The sequence below is a fragment of the Tachyglossus aculeatus genome, chromosome 20 (assembly GCF_015852505.1).
Source record: "Tachyglossus aculeatus isolate mTacAcu1 chromosome 20, mTacAcu1.pri, whole genome shotgun sequence".
NCBI lineage: Eukaryota > Metazoa > Chordata > Mammalia > Monotremata > Tachyglossidae > Tachyglossus > Tachyglossus aculeatus.
Genome location: NC_052085.1, coordinates 10751876 through 10767827, shown reverse-complemented (window position 1 = coordinate 10767827; position 15952 = coordinate 10751876). Strand labels below are relative to the sequence as shown.

The following is a 15952-nucleotide window of genomic DNA, read 5'->3' as shown; positions in this document are numbered from 1 at the left end:
GAGCACTTACTGTGTGCAGAGCACTGTACTAAGCGCTTGGGAGAGTACAATACAATATTAAAGAGTCACATTCCCTGCCCAAAATGAGCTAACAGTCTGGGGGGGGGGGGGAGATAGGTGTCAACATAAGTAAATGAAATTACAGATATGTACAGAAGTGCTGCGGAGCTGGGAGGAGGGAGGAGCAAAGACAGCAAGTCAGAGAAATATAGAAGGAAGTGGGAGATGAGGAAAAGCAGGGCTTAGTCTGGGAAGGCCTCTTGGAGGAGATGTGCCTTCACTAAGGATTTGATGGGGGAAGGGAGAGTAATTGGCGGATTTGAGGAGGGAGGGCGTTCCAGGCCAGAGGCAAGACGCGAGGTAGGGGTCGGCGGCAAAACAGGTGAGATTGAGGCACAGTGAGAAAACAGGAGGCACCACGGTGTAGCGGAAAGGAAAACTGGGTTCTAGCCCCAGCTCTACCGTTGGCCTCCTGAGTGACCTAGGATAAGTCATAAATTTTTCTGGGCCTCAGTTTCCATATCTATAAAATGGGTATAATATACCCAACCTTCTTCCTTCTTAGATGGTGGGCCGTACGTGGGATAGGAATTGGGTCCTCTGTGATTTTCTTGACTCTATCCTTCCACCTGGCGCAGGGAAAGCGTTCAATAAACATTATCATTATTGTATCTACACATGTTAATTGTAAAGCATTTTGATGTCCTTAAGATGAAAATCCCAAGCACCCTATAATACTGTAATACTTGTAATACTTGATCAGTTAGAAAATTATTTCCAAATCTGTAAATAATCCTGTAGGTAGACTATTGTTGTTAGCCTTATTTTTCAGCAGTAGAAACTGAAATGTAGATCAGTGAAATAGTGAATAGCTATATTCACAGAAGCAGAATTATCAGAGTAATCAGGGAGGAATATCACCAGCAAGCACTTAGTATGGTGCAAAGAATTCAGAGTAAGCTCAAATGCAAAAAGATATTTAAAGTAAAAAAAATCCTTTTCCTTAAATATCTTTTTGCATTTGCATCTGGATACTTTACAGTAAAAAAAATCCTCTTCCTTAAAGTATCCAGATTTTCACCTATTCTTCCACTTCTACTGGTTCTATGTAGAGCTGTGTTGGGACTCAAAAATTCCAATTCCTGGGCCACTGTGCTCTTCACCAAGCTAGTTTGAAGATTATCAATCCATGCTTTAGCCCAAATCTTACATATCTCAGAAACGGCAAGACCAAGTAGAGACGGCAACTGCCGTACTAACTGGCAGTTTTTCTAAAAATCCAAGAAATAAAGAGAAAAGGAAACTAAAATGCTTGTTCCCTCAGGAATTTTCCTTTCTGCTTTTTTTCTTTTTGTAATGTGCATATGCAAGGCCATTAACTGTAACAGAAACACTTGCAAAGCATCCAGGGAAATGAGCCATTTGTTCTGAATTTGATTTTTATAAGATTCTTGGTGGGTAAAAACAAAATGAAAAACAACCCTACTCATTTCTATACATTTTTGGAAACAAAATAAAAAAAATCACAGACTGAAAACTAAAGTTAATTAAATTATTCAACTCTTTGTAGTGAAAGAAAGCCATCATTTATCAAATACTCTGACAGCTAATATTCAGATGATGCCAATAAACATTTTCACAAAAGGAAAAGCCTACTGGGTTGAATTAGCTATTGCCTTTCTTCCTATAAACTACAGGTATTCTTGTATTAGAAAATATATTTCATCATCTAGATACAAACGTTTCTTCACTCAGTGTATGACAAAGATTTGAGGAATTTTATATCTTTAGGTGGAAAAACTCCCATAAATCCAATCTGTAGTTCACAAGAAGATGCATATATTATGGGTAAAACCCTAGTTATGGATATTCTTGAGAGCAGCCAGAACCTTGGTGAAAAGATATCAAGGGACATTCACATATTCTTTCATCAGATAAAACATCTTAGTTATCATTCATTCATTCAATCGTATTTATTGAGCACTTACTGTGTGCAGAGCACCAGTGTTTCTTCCTTCCTGAAGTCAATGTACATTGTGTGTCCTCTTGGAGAAGTGGCAATTAAATGAGTATTTTCGTTGTAAAAATTAGTACGCAGCTCTTATCAAGCCCTAACTATAATACCAGCAGAACTACTTTCATGTTGATTTCAAAGAAACGAAAACCAAAACAAAATCCAGGGAAAATAATTCTTATTAATAATCAATGACTTTTTATTCCATTTGCTTTTAGGGAAAAAAAAATTTACAAAGGGATGCTCAGGTGTTTTGCGATTTTATTAGTACTGTAATCTATTAAAGGAATCTTATAATGTTTTTTTGAAACCCAGGTTCCGGAAATATGAATCCCAAAAGAACAAAGAATGCATTAGGCTAAAAATTACTTGGCCAAAGACTAAACATGCAATTATAGAAACAAGATGTCCTTGCAGTAAAATATGAATAAAAAGCCAGAGAAGCAGGTGCTTGAAATAATACTTTATTAAAGAAAATATAAAAAACATCTCTTTTAACTGATGGAATGCCAAAACAAGTAAACTTTTGCCAAAAAAAAAGCTACCAAAAACTGGGAACAAACTAGTCTCTATCCTTCCTAGATCCCTTTAGTAAGTTAGGAACTGAGTAAGAGTCAACTGATTGACTCTTGAATGGATCATTCATTTTATCTTCTCATGGACACTAAAGAGTCCTCTACAGATCAGGAAGAATGTGAGTGAGCCTCCATAAATGTTAACTTTCCACATAGCAAGAACTCTTATACTGACTCTGTAATTCATCTATAAAGAGAGCCATTATGGTTGGGGCTATACATGTCAATAGGAGGGTTTAACCATTATTAGAAGACTAAGATCAATGTAGACGGTTAATATGCATAGTTGAGGTCACTAAAAAGAGCCTTTCTTTTCCTCCATAAGAGTTCTTTTTGCCTTAATGACCGGAAAATGTCCTCATGCTTCAACTTAGAGCTTATGTAGTTGCACCCTAAATGTCTCTATAATTACTTTCAAAAGAACAAACTTTGAAACGGAAAATAGCGTCTCAGGAGCTTAAAATTATGCCAATGACGTCCATAAAATTAACCGAAATGCTTAAAACAATCTTCGATTTCTATGTTTGCGAGCAATCTTAATCTCTTAAAAAAAGTAATGAATAAAATGTTACATCCCTAGCACTAAATATAAGAAATCAAATACCACGGTCAGATCAGTGACCTTGTCAACCCAGTATTTTATCGGAGACAACAGTATTTAATGATACGTAGAAGAACACTGTGCTATTTGTCCTCCGGGATTTACACCTTCATGTTTAAGTTTAAAGTCCTTAACTTTTTTTTCTAAAAACCCTTTAGGGGTCTCTGGCTCATAAGTCTATTCAAACATTTCTTGAATCTGTTGATATTTTCTGCCTGCACAAACTCCTTTAGTAATGCATTCTATAAACTGGCCTTCTTCTAGGTGAGAAAGTGGTTTCTTTCCTCTTTGAACCTACCCGCTTCAAGCTTCAATGGGGGCACCCCAGTCACGGCACTGTGGGATTTGGTGAAGAACAATCCTGTTTGCTCTCTCTACATCCTTTTGATTTTTCTAGATTTTAATCACATCCTCTCTTTCGCCTTTCCAGTCTACCCTGTTCAAAAGCTGCTCCATCCTCCTGATCATCTTGGTTGCCCTTCCCTATTTATTTTCCAGGCTTTCCAAAGGAGCACTGACCAGAACTGCAGGCCGCTCTCCTCGTTTTCAAAGCAAATCTCAGTCCCTTTTCACCTATGGTTCAATCAGGGGTTCCACATACATTTCCTGATGACTATACATTAGGAAAAAATCAATAAAGTGGTCAGACTTGCTTTTAATCCCATTTTAGTATGTTGTATTAAGAAACAAAGCTGAAATCCTAGCCTCCTTTAATACAACCTGGTAATATTCTAGAAATGTTGTGGCTCAGTTTGACAGTTTTTCTCTCCTGTAAAACCAAACAGCTCTTCCATTAGTACAACCAATAAACGGCCTGTGTGTAAATGTGAATTGTAAGTGGTTACACTGTTTGAAAACATCTTTAGAATAAAATAAAGGGAGAACTTTGGAGTGTGTTTCATTAGAACACACAATGTAAAAAGAAATATATATGAGATTTGATTTGGCCCTTTTTAATCACTGACTAGTTGATGCAATTTGTCATAGGCTGAATAGTGTTTTAATTATACATTTAGGAAATATAGTAACTAAATCTCTTGGAAGGTAGGTTTGGTGCCTCTTGAAAAATACTAACAGCATGGAAACATAACAGCATAGGCCTGAGTGTCAGAGGACCTGGGTTCTAATCCTGCTCTGTCATTTGCTGGCTGTGTGACCCTGGGCAAGTCACTCAATTTATCTGTGCCTCAGTTTTCTCAACCAAAAAATGGGGATTCAATCCCTGTTCTCCCTCCTTAGAGGTATTGGGTTCAAATCCCAGCTCTGCCAATTGTCAGCTGTGTGACTTTGGATAAGTCAACTTCTCTGCGCCTCAGTTCCCTCATCTGTAAAATGGGGATTAAGACTGTGAGCCCCCCGTGGGACAACCTGATCACCTTGCAACCTCCCCAGTGCTTAGAACAGTGCTTTGCACACAGTAAGCGCTTAATAAATGCCATCATTATTTTAGACTGTGAGCCCCATGTGGGACAGGGATTGTGTACAACCTGATTAACTTGCATCTACCCCAGCCCTTAGAACAGTGCTTGACACATAGAGAGTGCTTAACGAATATAACAATAAAAATATTACAGCAGTCTAATCAATCAGTCAATCGTATTTATTGAGCGCTTACTATGTGCAGAGCACTGTACTAAGTGCTTGGGAAGTACAAATTGGCAACATATAGAGACAGTCCCTACCCAACAGTGGGCTCACAGTCTAAAAGGGGGAGACAGAGAACAAAACCAAACATACTGACAAAATAAAATAAACAGAATAGATATGTACAAGTAAAATAAATAAAGAAATAGAGTAATAAATATGTACAAACATGTATACATATATACAGGACATATATACGTATATACAGGCAATGAACTAAGTCTAAGGCAATGAACAATGCAAGTCCAGGGTTTCCTGGGGAAATATGCTACCTTCTCCTAGCACATAATAATAATAATATGGCATTTGTTAAGTGCTTACTATGTGCCAAGCACTGTTCTAGGTGCTGGGGAAGATACAAGATAAACAGGTTGTCCCCCGTGGGGCTCACAGTCCTAATCCCCATTTTACAGATGAGGTAACTGAGGCACATAGAAGTGAAGGGGCTTATCCAAGGTCACACAGCAGACAAGCTGGGATTAGAACCCACGTCCTCTGACTCCCAAGCCTGTGCTCTTCCCATTAAGCCAAGCTGCAAAGACCACCTTTACACCAGGGCAGTGGCAAGACCAAGGGAATAAGGACACTGACTAGTCAATACCGGTGAATCCTGATAGAGTCCCAGGAAGTTTCCTAAAGGGGCTCAGAACCCTGGATAAATTCCCATTTTGTCCATTGGCAAGAGTGGTCCTGCTGCCTGCTCTGTTTTATTTTTCGACAGTGCTGTTCTCAGCAGACATCATTTGGGCCAAGCCACAGCTAGACCAGATACTTTATTTTCTCTCAAAGACTAAAGCCTCCATTTGAGAAAACTGAAGCAGGGCCATAATTTTTTTTTAACGGATAGCAACTATTTAGGAAAACACCCCTCTGATAAAGTGATCACAGAAGAAATGATTTGTCAGCACTGTCCCCTTTGACTTTCATGTTCATCAAAAATGCCTATATTCTTTGGGGTAAAAACCTAAAATCACAGATATAAATGTTATTGTCTACTCTTCGAAATATTTCTGCGCACCTTAATAGATCTGTGAAGCAAGCTCTAGAGGAGGTGAGGCAGGACAAACAATTGGCTGTCAGTCTAGTTAGGATGCACTGACCTGGTAGAGAGAACTGCATCATCATTTAACCCTCAAAAGTTACATAATATTTCTTGGTCTCAATGAACTACAACGTAGGGGAATGTGACCTTCATTTCCCCAGCCTGAGTGTCTTTACCCTGTGATCACTAAAAAAAAACCCCAAACAGATTAGTCTGAAGGAAGATTTGTTTAGTTCAAAAATATAACGGGGCTCTCAAACCCCATGAGACTTCTGTTCGCACAGACGTGCCACATCTTCCTAGGGGTATTAGTAACTCTTTGCACATCCACTTGACAGAAAAGCCTAAAACCTTAAAAGTTCTCTACCAACCTCACTCCATTCATTCATTCAATCGTATTTATTCATTCATTCAATCGTATTTATTGAGCACTTACTGTGTGCAGAGCACTGTACTAAGCGTTTGGGAAGTCCAAGTTGGCAACATAGAGAGACGGTCCCTACCCAACAGTGGGCTCACAGTCTAGAAGGGGGAGACAGAGAACAAAACAGAACATATTAACAAAATGAAATAAATAGAATATATATGTACAATAGTACAATGTGTACAATATGTACAATAAATAGAGTAATAAATACATACAAACATATACGTATATACAGATGCTGTGGGGAGGGGAAGGAGGTAAGGCGGGGGGATGGAGAGGGGGAGGAGGGGCTCTTATTGAGTGCTTACTGTGTGCAGAGCACTGTACTAGGCGCTTGGGAAGTACAAGTTGGCAACATATAGAGATGGTCCCTATGCAACAGCAGGCTCACAGTATGAAAGAGCAAATAGTGGATGTCATTTAACCTTAACTTCAGCAATGCAGAACTGGCCACGGGGGTGGGAGAGAGCAACAGTTACTAAATGGGCCAACTTCACATGAAGGGGACCCATGCATATAAAGAAAAACTCCCCCTTCTAGACTGTAAGCCCACTGTTGGGCAGGGACTGTCTCTATATGTTGCCAACTTGGGCTTCCCAAGCGCTTAGTACAGTGCTCTGCACACAGTAAGCGCTCAGTAAATACGACTGCATGAATGAAAAACGACACCCACAGACTTGTACTTGAGAAGCAGCGTGGCTGAGTGGAAAGAGCCCGGGCTTGGGAGTCATAGGTCATGGGTTCGAATCCTGACTCCGCCACATGTCTGCTGTGTGACCTTGGGTAAGTCACTTAACTTCTCTGAGCCTCAGTTACCTCATCTGTAAAATGGGGATTAAGACTGTGAGCCCCACGTGGGACAACTTGATCACCTTGTATCCCCCCCAGCGTTTAGAACAGTGCTCTGCACATAGTAAGCACTTAATCAATCAATCAGTCGTATTTATTGAGCGCTTACTGTGTGCAGAGCACTGTACTAAGCACTTGGGAAGTACAAGTTGGCAACACATAGAGACAGTCCCTACCCAACAGTGGGCTCACAGCTTAACAAATGCCATTACTATTATTATTACTATTGTACCCGCCGGCTTTAGCCTACCGCCCTCCAGCAAACTGGCTGAAAAAGACACACAATGCCCCGACAGGACACTGATGGCCGCAAATCAATCAATCAATCTCAATCAAATCATATTTATTGAGCGCTGTGTGCAGAGCACTGCACTAAGCGCTTGGGAAGTACAAGTTGGCAACATATAGAGACAGTCCCTACCCAACAGTAGGCTCACGGTCTAGAAGGGGGAGACAGAGAACAAAACCAAAGCTATTAACAAAATAAAATAAATAGAATAAATGTGTACAAGTAAAATAAATGGAGTAATAAATATGTACAAATATATACATATATACAGGTGTGGGGAAGGGAAGGAGGTAAGACGAGGGGATGGAGAGGGGGACGAGGGGGAGAGGATCGATCAATCAATCAATCAAATCGTATTTATTGAGCGCTTACTGTGTGCAGAGCACTGGACTAAGCACTTGGGAAGTACAAGTTGGCAACATATAGAGACAGTCCCTACCCAACAGTGGGCTCACAGTAAATGTCACAACTAGACAACTAGTCTTCTAGACTGTAAATGTCACAACTAGACAACTAGTCTTCTAGCCTGTGAGCCCACTGTTGGGTAGGGACTGTCTCTATATGTTGCCAACTTGTACTTCCCAAGCGCTTAGCACAGTGCTCTGCACACAGTAAGCGCTCAATAAATACAATTGATTGATGGCTTAAAAAGAAAAAGGCTTCCCAACTCACAGTCTGGTCCTATGGCTGCACGTTTTGATTCCCACATGGATTCTGTTAATATGTTGGGTTTTGTTGTCTGTCTCCCCCTTCTCGACTGTGAGCCCGCTGCTGGGTAGGGACCGTCTCTAGATGTTGCCAACTTGTACTTCCCAAGCGCTTAGTACAGTGCTCTGCACACAGTAAGCACTCAATAAATATGATTGATTGATTGATGGCTTAAAAAGAAAAAGGCTTCCCAACTCACAGTCTGGTCCTATGGCTGCACATTTTGATTCCCACATGGATTCTGTTAATATGTTTGGTTTTGATGTCTGTCTCCCCCTTCTAGACTGTGAGCCCACTGTTGGGTAGGGACCGTTTCTAGATCAATCAATCAATCAATCGTATTTATTGAACGTTTACTGTGTGCAGAGCACTGTACTAAGCGCTTGGGAAGTACAAGTTGGCAACATATAGACACAGTCCCTACCCAACAGTGAGCTCACAGTCTAAAAGAGGGAGACAGAGAACAAAACCACATATATACATATATACTAGATGTTGCCAACTTGTACTTGCCAACTTGTTGCTAAAAGACTGTGAGCCCACTCTTTTAGACTGTGAGCCCACTGCTGGGTAGGGACTGTCTCTATATGTTGCCAATTTGTACTTCCCAGGCGCTTAGTACAGTGCTCTGCACACAGTAAGCGCTCAATAAATACGATTGATGATGATGATGATAAATATGACTGATTGATTGCTGCATTCCCACATGATTCCCATATGGAGGAAGGGATGAGGAGGGGATTTAGAGTCCCTGCAAAACGTGCCACGCCACCTATCCACCTGTCCTTCCAAACAGGGGAAGGAAGGGGGCGGGGGCGGGAATAATCAATCAATCATATTTATTGAGCCCTTACTGTGTGCAGAGCACTGTACTAAGCGCTTGGGAAGTACAAGTTGGCAACATATAGAGACAGTCCGTACCCAACAGTGGGCTCACAGTCTAAAAGCAGCATGAGAAGCAGCGTGGCTCACTGGAAAGAGCCCGGGCTTTGGAGTCAGAGTTCAAGGGTTCAAATCCCAGCTCCGCCAATTGTCAGCGGTGTGACTTTGGGCACGTCACTTCACTTCTCTGGGCCTCAGTTCCCTCCTCTGTAAAATGGGGATGAAGACTGTGAGCCCCCCGTGGGACAACCTGATCACCTTGTAAACTCCCCAGCGCTTAGAACGGTGCTTTGCACATAGTAAATGCTTAACAAATGCCATTATTAATTAATTAACTCATTAATCCACCTGTCCTTCCAAACAGGGGAAGGAAGGGGGGACGGGAATAATCAATCAATCGTATTTATTGAGCGCTTACTGTGTGCAGAGCACTGGACTAAGCGCTTGGGAAGTCCAAGTTGGCAACATAGAGAGACAGAAAACTACCCAACAGTGGGCTCACAGTCTAAAAGGGGGAGTATTTTTAGAGGGGGAATAAGCAAGTATTAAAGGCAGTAAAGAATAATAATAATGGTCATCTTCACCGCAATTAAGTGAGGCTGCTGCATGTGGGGCTTGGCTTCTCCCAGCTCTTCTCCAGCTTCCTCCGCCGGAGCCTGCAGCTGCAGATGCAGAGAGCGACGGGAGCGCGCGCCGCGCGGGCACGTGGCCCGGCAGGGCGCGCGCCGGCGGCGAGGGCGACCCTGCGCACGCGCGCCCACCCCCTCCCGCGCGCCCCCCCCGCGGCGCCGGTGGGACTGCGCATGCGCGCCGGCGGCGAGGACGTTGGCGGCGGCCGCTGAGGCACGTGCCCTGAGGGGTTTGAGGGACGGCGGAAAAAGCAGAAAAAAGACTTAAAAATCCCCCCCACACACAGTTGGGTGACATTTAGAGAAGCAGCGAGGCTCAGTGGAAAGAGCCCCGGCTTCGGAGTCGGAGGTCAGGGGTTCGAATCCCGGCTCCGCCACATGTCTGCTGCGTCACCTGGGGCAAGTCACTTCACTTCTCTGGGCCTCAGTTACCTCATCTGTAAAATGGGGATTAAGACTGGGAGCCCCCCCCGTGGGACAACCTGATCCCCTCATTCTCAGTCTCTTTTGCAGGCTCCTCCTCCCCCTCCCATCCCCTTACTGTGGGGGTTCCCCAAGGTTCAGTGCCTGGTCCCCTTCTGTTCTCGATCTACACGCACTCCCTTGGTGACCTCATTCGCTCCCACGGCTTCAACTATCACCTCTACGCTGATGACACCCAGATCTCCATCTCCGCCCCTGCTCTCTCCCCCTCTCTCCAGGCTCACATCTCCTCCTGCCTTCAGGACATCTCCATCTGGATGTCTGCCCGCCACCTCAAACTCAACATGTCCAAGACTGAACTCCTTGTCTTCCCTCCCAAACCCTGCCCTCTCCCTGACTTTTCCATCTCTGTTGACGGCACTACCACCCTTCCCGTCTCACAGGCCCACAACCTTGGTGTCATCCTCGACTCCGCTCTCTCATTCACCCCTCACATCCAAGCCGTCACCAAAACCTGCCGGTCTCAGCTCCGCAACACTGCCAAGATCCGCCCTTTCCTCTCCATCCAAACCGCTACCCTGCTCATTCAAGCTCTCATCCTATCCCGTCTGGACTACTGCATCAGCCTTCTCTCTGATCTCCCATCCTCGTGTCTCTCCCCACTTCAATCCATACTTCATGCTGCTGCCCGGATTGTCTTTCTCCAGAAACGCTCTGGACATGTTACTCCCCTCCTCAAAAATCTCCAGTGGCTACCAATCAATCTGCGCATCAGGCAGAAACTCCTCACCCTGGGCTTCAAGGCTGTCCATCACCTCGCCCCCTTCTACCTCACCTCCCTTCTCTCCTTCTCCAGCCCAGCCCGCACCCTCCGCTCCTCTGCCTCCGCTAATCTCCTCACTGTACCTCGTTCTCGCCTGTCCCGCCATCGACCCCCAGCCCACGTCTTCCCCCGGGCCTGGAATGCCCTCCCTCTGCCCGTCCGCCAAGCTCGCTCTCTTCCTCCCTTCAAGGCCCTACTGAGAGCTCACCTCCTCCAGGAGGCCTTTCCAGACTGAGCCCCTTCCTTCCTCTCCCCCTCGTCCCCCTCTCCATCTCCCCCATCTTTCCTCCTTCCCTTCCCCACAGCACCTGTATATATGTATATACGTTTGTACATATTTATTACTCTATTTATTTATTTATTTATCTTACTTGTACATGTCTATTCTGTTTATTTTATTTTGTTAGTATGTTTGGTTTTGTTCTCTGTCTCCCCCTTCTCGACTGTGAGCCCGCTGTTGGGTAGGGACTGTCTCTATGTGTTGCCGACTTGTACTTCCTAAGCGCTTAGTACAGTCCTCTGCACACAGGAAGCGCTCAATAAATACAATTGATTGATTGATTGATTGTAACCTCCCCAGCGCTTAGAACAGTGTTTTACACATAGTAAGTGCTTAATAAATGCCATCATTATAATAATAATGATAAAATGATAATAATAATAATAATAAAAATTGCATTTATTAAGCGCTTACTATTCATTCATTCAATTGTATTTATTGAGCGCTTACTGTGTGCAGAGCACTGTACTAAGCACTTGGGAAGTCCAAGTTGGCAACATCTAGAGACGGTCCCTACCCAACAGCGGGCTCACAGTCTAGAAGGGGGAGACAGACAACAAAACCTAACATATTAACAAAATAAAATAGAATAAATATTTATTTACTGTGTGCAGAGCACTGTACTAAGCGCTTGGGAAGTCCAAGTTGGCAACCTATAGAGACGGTCCCTACCCAACAGCGGGCTCACAGTCTAGAAGGAGGAGACGGACAACAAAACAAAACATATTAACAAAATAAAATAGAATAAATATTTACTGTGTGCAGAGCACTGTACTAAGCGCTTGGGAAGTACAAGTTAGCAACATATAGAAGACGGTCATTCATTCAATCGTATTTATTGAGCGCTTACTATGTGCAAAGCACCGTTCTAAGCGCTGGGGAGATAACAAGGGGATCAGGTTGTCCCACGGGGGGCTCACAGTCTTCATCCCCATTTTAAAGTTGAGGTAACTGAGGCACAGAGAAGGTAAGTGACTTGCCCAAAGTCCCCCAGCTGACAAGTGGTGGAGCTGGGATTTGAACCCATGACCTCTGACTCCAAAGCCCGGGCTCTTTCCACTGAGCCATGCTGCTCCTCCATTTCTTAGCTTCACTTCATTTCCAGTAAGGAACTGGAAATGGGTGTGGGGGAGAGCAACTGGTACTCCATGGCAATGGGCCATCAGAGGTCCCAGGAGGTGTGAGGGCCCCATTAGGAATGTTTGGACTCAAGAAATCTCCCTTCAGACTAATCCGTTTGCTTTGGGGTTGGATTGCTTTTTAGTGATCCCCCTTCTAGACTGTGAGCCCGCTGTTGGGTAGGGACTGTCTTCTATATGTTGCTAACTTGTACTTCCCAAGTGCTTAGTACAGTGCTCTGCACACAGTAAGCGCTCAATAAATATGATTGAATGAATGACCGTCTTCTATATGTTCACCTCCTCCAGGAGGCCTTCCCAGACTGAGCCCCTTCCTTCCTCTCCCCCTCGTTCCCCTCTCCATCCCCCCCATCTTACCTCCTTCCCTTCCCCACAGCATATGTATATATGTTTGTACATATTTATTACTCTATTTATTTATTTATTTATTTTATTTGTACATATCTATTCTATTTATTTTATTTTGTTAGTATGTTTGGTTTTGTTCTCTGTCTCCCCCTTTTAGACTGTGAGCCCACTGTTGGGTAGGGACTGTCTCTATATGTTGCCAATTTGTACTTCCCAAGCGCTTAGTACAGTGCTCTGCACATAGTAAGCGCTCAATAAATATGATTGATGATGATGATGATGATGATATGTTGCTAACTTGTATTTCCCAAGCGCTTGATACAGTGCTCTGCACACAGTAAGCGCTCAATAAATACGATTGAATGAATGGCCATCTTCTATATGTTGCTAACTTGTACTTCCCAAGCGCTTGGTACAGTGCTCTGCACACAGTAAGCGCTCAATAAATACAACTGAATGAATGACCGTCTTCTATATGTTGCTAACTTGTATTTCCCAAGCGCTTGGTACAGTGCTCTGCACACAGTAAGCGCTCAATAAATACGATCGAATGAATGAATGAATAAAGACACTCAGGATGGGAAAATGAAGGTCACATTCCCCTGTGCCGTCTTTTGGTGAGAAAGCTTGGACTCAAGAAATCTTCCTTCAAACTAATCTGTTTTTTGGGGGGTTGGTTTGTCTTTTAGTGATCCTAGGGTAAAGACACTCAGGATGGGGAAATGAAGGTTGCATTCCCCTGTGCCATCTTTCGGTGAGAAAGGCTTGGACTCAAGAAATCTTCCTTCAGACTAATCTGTTTTCTTTGGGGTTGGTTTGCTTTTTAGTGATCCTAGGGTAAAGACACTCAGGATGGGGAAATGAAGGTTGCATTCCCCTGTGCTGTCTTTCGGTGAGAAAGGCTTGGACTCAAGAAATCTTCCTTCAGACTAATCTGTTTGCTTTGGGGTTGGTTTGTTTTTTAGTGGACCTAGAGTATAGACACTCAGGATGGGGAAATGAAGGTCGCATTCCCCTGTGCTGTCTTTCGGCGGGAAAGGCATGGACTCAAGAAATCTTCCTTCAGACTAATCCGTTTACTTTGGGGTTGGTTTGTTTTTTAGTGATCCTAGGGTTAGGACACTCAGGATGGGGAAATGAAGGTCGCGTTCCTCTGTGCTGTCTTTTGGTGAGAAAGGCTTGGACTCAAGAAATCTTCCTTCAGACTAATCAGCTTGCTTTGGGGTTGGTTTGTCTTTTAGTGACCCTAGGGTAAAGACACTCAGGATGGGGAAATGGGTCGCATTCCCCTGTGCTGTCTTTCGGTGAGAAATGCTTGGACTCAAGAAATCTTCCTTCAGACTAGTCTGTTTACTTTGGGGTTGGTTTGTTTTTTAGTGATCCTAGGGTAAAGACACTCAGGATGGGGAAATGAAGGTCGCATTCCCCTGTGCTGTCTTTCGGCGGGAAAGGCTTGGACTCAAGAAATCTTCCTTCAGACTAATCCGTTTACTTTGGGGTTGGTTTGTTTTTTAGTGATCCTAGGGTTAGGACACTGAGGATGGGGAAATGAAGGTCGCGTTCCTCTGTGCTGTCTTTCGGTGAGAAAGGCTTGGACTCAAGAAATCTTCCTTCAGACTAATCCGTTTGCTTTGGGGTTGGTTTGTTTTTAGTGACCCTAGGGTAAAGACACTCAGAATGGGGAAATGAAGATTGCATTCCCCTGTGCTGTCTTTCGGTGAGAAAGGCTTGGACTCAAGAAATCTTCCTTCAGACTAATCCGTTTACTTTGGGGTTGGTTTGTTTTTTAGTGATCCTGGGGTAAAGACACTCAGGATGGGGAAATGAAGGTTGCATTCCCCTGTGCTGTCTTTCGGTGAGAAAGGCTTGGACTCAAGAAATTTTCCTTCAGACTAATCTGTTTGCTTTGGGGTTGGTTTGTTTTTTAGTGAACCTAGAGTAAAGACACTCAGGATGGGGAAATGAAGGTCGTGTTCCCCTGTGCTGTCTTTTGGTGAGAAGGGCTTGGACTCAAGAAGTCTTCCTTCAGACTAATCCATTTGCTTTGGGGTTGGTTTGTTTTTTAGTGACCCTAGGGTAAAGACACTCAGAATGGGGAAATGAAGATTTCATTCCCCTGTGCTGTCTTTCTTTCGGTGAGAAAGGCTTGGACTCAAGAAATCTTCCTTCAGACTAATCCGTTTACTTTGGGGTTGGTTTGTTTTTTAGTGACCCTAGGGTAAAGACACTCAGGATGGGGAAATGAAGGTCGCGTTCCCCTGTGCTGTCTTTTGGTGAGACAGGCTTGGACTCAAGAAATCTTCCTTCAGACTAATCTGTTTGCTTTGGGGTTGGTTTGTTTTTTAATGACCCTAGGGTAAAGACATTCAGGCTGGGGAAATGAAGGTCGCATTCCCCTGTGCTGTCTTTCAGTGAGAAAGGCTTGGACTCAAGAAGTCTTCCTTCAGACTAATCTGTTTGCTGTGGGGTTGGTTTGCTTTTTAGTGATCCTAGGGTAAAGACACTCAGAATGGGGAAAGGAAGGTCACATTACCCTGTGCTATATTTCAGTGAGAACGAGACATGTAACTTTTGAGGGTTAGATGGTGGAGAAAGATCCCCATACCGCTGCTGCAGATCCAGGTAGTCTTTAGGAAAGAAAAAATTGACGGCTTGTGGGAAAAGCTCTTATTCGGAAGCACAAAGTCCATTTGTAGGGCTGCTGGGTGTTATAAGACAGCACAGGAGTAGTGTTTATCATTCCTGACTGGATAAGGACCTGGACAGTAAGAAAACAGGTACTGGTTGCTTCCTTTTCCATGCACATAGCAATCATATTTATTGAGCACTTTGTGCAGAGCACTGTAGTGCGCGCACAAGAGGGACACAATCCCCACCCTCAAGGTTTTTACAACCTGAGGAGGAGTTTACAACTTAGGGCCTACGATATCCCAGACCCATTTTTCTGTACCACAGTATAATTCATTCAATTGTATTTATTGAGTGCTTACTGTACACAGAGCACTGTACTAAGCACTTGGGAAAGTGCAATGCAACAATAAAGAGTGACAATAATAATAATAATGGCATTTATTAGTGCTTACTATGTGCAAAGCACTGTTCTAAGTGCTGATAAATGCCATCATTATTATTATTATTCCCTGCCCACAACGAGCTCATTCATTCACTCCCATTTATTGTGCACTTAATGTGTGCAGAACCTTGTACTAAGTGCTTGGAAAGTACAATTCGGCAAAAAATAGAGACAAGCCTTACCCGACGGGCTCACACAAACCAAGG

The 15952-nt window shown here is 43.6% G+C and overlaps 1 protein-coding gene across 1 annotated transcript in view; it reads right to left on the bottom strand.

The window, feature by feature from the left end:
* Positions 1–9694, bottom strand: part of LCP1 (lymphocyte cytosolic protein 1) — a 66210-nt gene extending 56516 nt beyond the window's left edge. Inside the window, exon 1 of the mRNA XM_038761731.1 lies at positions 9616–9694. The gene's annotated coding sequence lies outside the window, so the exon portion shown is untranslated. The remainder of the gene's footprint in view (positions 1–9615) is intronic.
* Positions 9695–15952: the final 6258 nt, after the last annotated feature.